The sequence below is a fragment of the Pyrgilauda ruficollis genome, unplaced genomic scaffold, assembly GCF_017590135.1.
Source record: "Pyrgilauda ruficollis isolate IOZ18807 unplaced genomic scaffold, ASM1759013v1 scaffold3, whole genome shotgun sequence".
In the NCBI taxonomy this organism is placed as follows: Eukaryota; Metazoa; Chordata; class Aves; order Passeriformes; family Passeridae; genus Pyrgilauda; species Pyrgilauda ruficollis.
This window is the reverse complement of record NW_024524377.1, coordinates 16,135,124-16,141,633: the sequence shown is the minus strand read 5'-3', so window position 1 is coordinate 16,141,633 and position 6,510 is coordinate 16,135,124.

Sequence of the window (6,510 nt, the reverse complement as noted above, 5' to 3'; positions counted from 1 at the left end):
ATGATAGATAATTTGAAGAAGTACCCATATGTTCATGCAAATATAGAGTTAATTAACTTCCAGGCCTGCTTAAAGACAGTAAATCCATTGGGAGTAAGGATACACTGTTCAGTTCCCAAAATGACAGGTGAGAACACTCCCATTAGTCCGGGAACTACCATCTGCCATGTCTTATCCCATGTCTACCAAAGACTACTAGTGACTATTTTTCCCTTTTAGTGAAAGCATGCAGGTAAAAGATGAGAGGAAGTCTTTGAAATGCACACTTAAAGAATATTCTTGAAGTACTTTCATTCTGTATTAGGTTTTGTGAAAGAACTAATTTTCATTCCTGTTTTTCTTACTTCTCGGTGCTCTTAGGTTGGAAAAATATGTCTATGTGAATATGTAGACTTAGCCTTGTCTACTGTAATTAATTTTTGAGAAGCTTTGGACACAGGAACAAAAAATGAGAAAATCTTGAAGGAACTGCAGTCTTGAAGAAGCTTCAGGTCCCAAGGAGAATCCTTCCTTGCCAATTCATTTTCTGCCAGAAATGCAGCCTTTTTCTTATCACATTAGCAAAAGATGCAGAGAATAAATTCTGAGATTTGGCATTTCTTAGAAAAATAAAGGTAAGACAGTCTTTTCTTCTCAGCCAGAAATAATGTTTCATTGCAAAAAACGGCTAGTTGATATTCTGCTACATATCTTCACTAAAATAGCAGTGGAAAAATGAAATTAATACTTTTATGAGGTTCAGCTATAGAAATTTGTGTTGCATATATTGTAGCTATTTTTTGTTTTGAATGCAAGGATCTCTAATGTTGGAAGTATTTGCAAAATGTTGATTAGAGTACAGTATTCCAATTAGGCTGATGGACTAAGAAAGAGACCCTTTCTCTTCCTCTTAAATTGCATATGGTTTTCATTTGTCCTCCTTCAGGTTTCTCCAATACTTCAGGTATTGACACTTGATCTCTTTTCACACATTCTCAGAGGAAACTCATGGTGTTAAAGAAAATACAAGGCAGGCTTACATTTAAAGAATTCCTAGAGATTTTGGTCAATTTTATCTATAAGATAAATGGGTCCAATAATTTATTTTGGGAGTTTTACAACTTGCAGGTAGGTAGCTAAAGAAATTCAGGTTTATTCCTTTACATAGCCTATCAATTTTTGACTATTAAGAGCTAAGATAAGAAATAAGAACTAATTAATTTGAAAGTAAATGTTGGAGAGAGGTTGAAGGACAGGAAGGGGTGACTGGAATGGCAATGGCCACAGACAAATAAGTGGGGGAAAGGCTATCCACAGCGATGTCTGCTGAGAGGGAGTAGTGTCCAACAATATTTTCTCAAGAAGCAGCTTCTGGATCTTTCAGACAGGTCTGAAATCGCTTCCAGTCTGTAATCTAATCTGTTTTGAGTGTTTTCCCACTGCCTGGTCTTTCACCAATCACACTGAACCTCATGTAATATACTCTACACAGATTTCCAAAGTCTTACAGTGTTTTCTTTTGCTGAGGTTGGGGTTCTTAAGCTTTAGTTAATGTACTTTCACACCTAATTTTAAGTCATTACTGAGAACATGAAAGAAGATTGCATGTACTACCCCTGAAGCAACTGAAGCTTTTACTACATTTACTATTATTTGGCCAGGTTTTAAATCACCCCCTTCTAAATAATTTTAAAGCAAGTTTTTATGAAGGAATATTATTTCTATGACATACCCTTACTGGTTGATTTCACATTCTCATAACAAGTATTTTTGTCTTCTGATATTTATTAATTTTATTAATAAACACCTGGTGGTTATTTCATTATTTTTATTTTTATTTTGAATAGTTATGTAACACTAATGCCTATAGGCTACTAAGGCTGACTGTAAAAATACGGTCATTGCTACAGATAAATTATAATCTAAAAAAAAATTACACAATGGATCAATAGTAAATGTTGAACTTAATGGAAATAAGGAAAATAAATCCTATGTATTAGTCAGGGAGGACCTATAAAAACAAATTGTCAAAGTTTAAATTACTAGATTAGAGTTTAAAGAGGCAGGTTCTGACCAGGTGCTAAGTTCTGGAGGCTGTTTTCACCTTTGAGGAAATCACTCATTTCCTTGAAATACCTATTTTTATGAAGCCAACTTTCATGTATTCCTTGCCTTAGGACCCACAGCTAATTTTAACTAAATGTCTCTTTAGATATCTCAAAGAAATCTGCATTGCATTGCATTTACCACTGTGAACTACAGCAGTGACATTTTGAGTCTCTTTTGATCTTTTTGTAATTCCATTTTTTACTAGAATATTTTCAAGCAGTAAAAAATAGGGTAAATATGCCAGGATAAATGGTAAACGATGGTAAATGTCAGTTATGAAAATGATCTGTAACTTAAAAATATATTTCAGATCACATTTTTTCTTCATGAAATTATTCTCTGTATAAAAGCCATGAGAAATTTCAATAAAAATATTTAATTTTAGTTCTTCTCACAGGAAACTAATATTTATCTATCCTTTTCTTTCTAGAACAAACTGAAGGCAGCATTTCCTGATTTGGAATTTGATCAGAGAACAGTAATTTGACTGAAATTTACCTTCACTTCCAGAAAACCAATACCTGAATTTTGCAAAGCAACTTCCCAAACACTAAGAGAGGGAGCTAAGATGACTCATTTTTTCAGACTGTCCCAGCATATGCTCTCTTCCCTCCTTGGGACAGTAAGAGCTTTGGTTGAGGTATTTTTCTGGTATCAGCACACAAGAGCTACACTTTTTATTTGTAAACAGCAGAAAGCACTCTCCAGCTGATGCTGAGGTTGTGCCACTAGTCCTGCTGTTTCTGTCTGTCCCACCGTAGGAGACCCTCCCTTTGATTTGGACAAATAGCTTTACTTCCATTGAGAGAGCTGGTCTTATTAACACTAGTGATTTAGAGAAAAGTTTTTAATCCAGGCTTTAGCATCTGAGAGGTTGCTGCAAGGCTTGGCACAGGGGAAGGCACTAGTTCCAAATTACAGTTTCTCAAATAAAAGATTAGCATAAGAAAATTAGGATAGGTGGTCATTTTACAGATTCCATTTGCCATCCTTGCACTTACTCCAAGCCAAATCAACTGTTACAGTTTTAATGGAATGAAAATCTCAGTAGTCAGCTTTTTCAGGGTTTTAGTAGGCAGTACTTTAAAGGGAAAAAAACCCAGCAAGGTTTGCTGTTTCTCCACCCTGAAAATTTTGAAGGGGATGTGTGCAGTTTCATGCAAAATGAAGATAACCTGTTAGATAACCTGAAGATTTGAATAAGCAGTCAATGGTATCTACCTGGTACTTATACTGGTACTTTCACTTTTACCATTTGCCCTATTTAAGGTATCATAAAAATAGATACCTTCAGGCCACTTCTTCTGGCTTTTTCAGAGATACAGAAAAATTAATTTGACATTGTTACCTAAGATATTTTACTTACTTTCTGACTCACCTACTGTAAATTATAAGATTAAAATTATAAGATTAATTATATTAAAAATAAAATTTAACAAGTTATCTGTGGACATAACATAACTAGCTGAAATATGTATAAAATTAAAAACATATAGATAGTGTTTATTGCTCAGTCTTATTATTTAAAGGTAGGGACTGAAGGCAAACTGGAGAAGGACTTACAGAATGCAATGCTCATTTACAAATAAATGGCAAAAGCATGTCTTTAAGAAATGGGAACTTCATTTTTCTAATGAAATGTATTCAATTATAAAGCATTACATATATGATATATAAACCAGAATTGTATTTCAAATACTTGGAACTCTCTTTGCTGAGCAGCAGATGGTACTGAGGAGCCTGGACCACATGTAGTTTTGAGACTCTTTCTTTAAAGATTGTTTTTTATTGACAGTTTTTCTGAATTATTAGATATACAGAATATCTGAATTCTGCCTAATATCATTCGTGTCCTGGCAGTTTAGTTACCAGATAACAAGCAGTTTTAAAACCAGTGAAGGAAGGAGAGGGAAGCTATCACTAACAGATGAGCAGTTCATGAATCAAGGATTGCAAGGAGCTTGTTTAGGGCTCAGTACAGGCAACAGCACAACTTCTGTTTCATAGTTCTATTAAATTAATGCATGTATAGAAACCGTAATCAGATACATGTTGTTCTGTTAAGCTTTGTAAGCTAAATGAAAATGCTTGGGGCATATTTAGTAAAGGAAAAACCTTCTTGTGTAATAGCAACAGCAAAGAAAAGATATAATTGCACTAGACAGTAGTGGAGGCAGGTCTCAAGTTTTCAAGGCAATGTTTTCAACTCGTCAGGAAAACTTTTTTTAGGGCATGTTTTTTTCCCTGTAAAATACAGTGAATCCCTAAGTCTGCCAATACTTTCTCCAGTCAGTCATTGGCTCCTTTGTGGATTTCTAGAAATACAAATACATATCCTTTAAGTGCTGTAACAATGCATTTTGTTACAGCATACATAGCTGTAACAGTTAATGGATGAAAAGTAGCCTAAACAAATGCACTGAATTATAAAGACAAGAAATACACATTAATGACTTGATTTGGATGCATCTTTTGAGACTAGTTTCATAGAAAAGGCACCTAGAGTGACAAGTTGAATCACAGACCTGTAAAATGGGGAATAAATAAATGAATTATTCAGAAAGACCAAGGAGAAACCTCAGACATCATCATAGTTCATTAATCCTGCATGAGGAAAAGTAGTAATCAAAGGACTGTATCCAGAAAATGAGTGTACTTTTAATTCTAAAAAGAAGGGACAACCTTGAGTTTAGCATCCTTATAATTGGAAGTTACATTAATTTTAAAAAGGGATTAGCAAAGGCATTCATCTTGTACAAAGGAAAAAATAGTAGCAGAAATTTCAGCATAGAAACCTGTGATAAGGTTGCATGCTGGAGACTCTGGCTGGCATTATAATTTACTTTTTCCTTTTATACTGCATCTGTATCTCCAGCCACTCCAAGGTCTCTGTCATTCTGCACATTACATTAACTCATAGTTCTCCAGGATATTCCTTGAGAGAAATTTTCTTCTTCATGTCTACAGTACAGAGTATTTTAATTCTGAATTTGTGGTCAAGTATCTTGGTTCTGGTCTTGTGGTCAAGTCTGCTTGGTGCTGTAATCTACTAACTAAATTATTTCAGTGACCTCAGTGCTGATCATACACACTGATGGATGCTGTGTTGTGAACCCACTCCAGAGATTATGACTTGAGGTGGCATACGAACATGAGTCCTTACCATGTCATGGGATTGGTAATTCAGATTTAGGAGTATGCTGTTTCATTTCTTTCCTCTGGTTCCTTACTCTAGGTTTTTCTAGCACTTTTTAACATGCCCTTCAGCCTTCACATATCTTATTTCATATTAAATCATTATCATAGCACTTTGTGTGTCTCTATGTGTGTGGATTTCTACAAACTGCTTCAGACAGGCAAGAAGCTGTAGGAGAAATACTACTGAATGAGTGCAAATAAGCAGAATATTATACCTCAAATTTACATGTGCCATCTCCAGGATACATATGTTGCACATTCATGAAGTAATGCAGCAAAGACTATATGGCTTCATGTAAGAGAATACATAATTCAAGCTCCTTAGTTAAGCATTGAAACCCACTCTTAAAATTGGTTCTCATAACTAACATTTTTACAACAGTATGCTGTAAACTGTTACAAAGTAGACACCAAGTAAGGCTTTAATTTATTCCCTGGTGGCAGCATTATTTAACCATATCTGCCTTCATTTTGCCATTCTCTCCCTCCAGCTATTCAAATCTCTCAACTGTGCTGTACAGTACATCACTTTAAATAACTGATCTTGCTGCAGAAGGACTTGGAAGAGAGAAAAATAACACTGCTTTCAGTTGATGCACTGCAGGACTTCGTAAAGAGACCTGCTGTACAGTACAGAGTTCAATGCAGAGAGCAGGAAAAAGCAGCATCTTCCACCACTGGTACTAAAGCCATTCACAGCGAACCAGAGTCTTAGGTTTTGGACTCGTTTCAGTCTGAAATGATACTATGACACTTGCCTTGCAAAGAATCAGAAGCAGCATCTTTTCCCATATAGGCTTGATTAAACATGCTGTTTACTTTTACTTAAAAGGCCTGTGGTTTTGATTCACAGCTAACAGTCAATAAATGCAGCCTAAGCTGCTCTGGGATCTAATATTAGCCTTCACCACAGTTAAGTGTCAGTAAGAAATAATTATGGTTGTTCCTCCTATAATTCAGTTGCTGTCATTTAAACAGCACCAGTTGTGCAAATCTTTTACTTTAATGAAAATATTGATGTTTGTAAAGTTGTATTACTGATACTTAAAAAAATATGGAAAGATAAAATCTATTAAGTTGTAGAATGTAGGTTTACAATTTTCAGCAGTACCTCACAGAATATGCATTTATACTTGCTGTTAAAAAAAAAAAAAAAGCAGCTATACTGTTAAAACACTTTTATCAGCAATTTGCTCTATCTGGGAGTGTCCAAGGACACAAGCA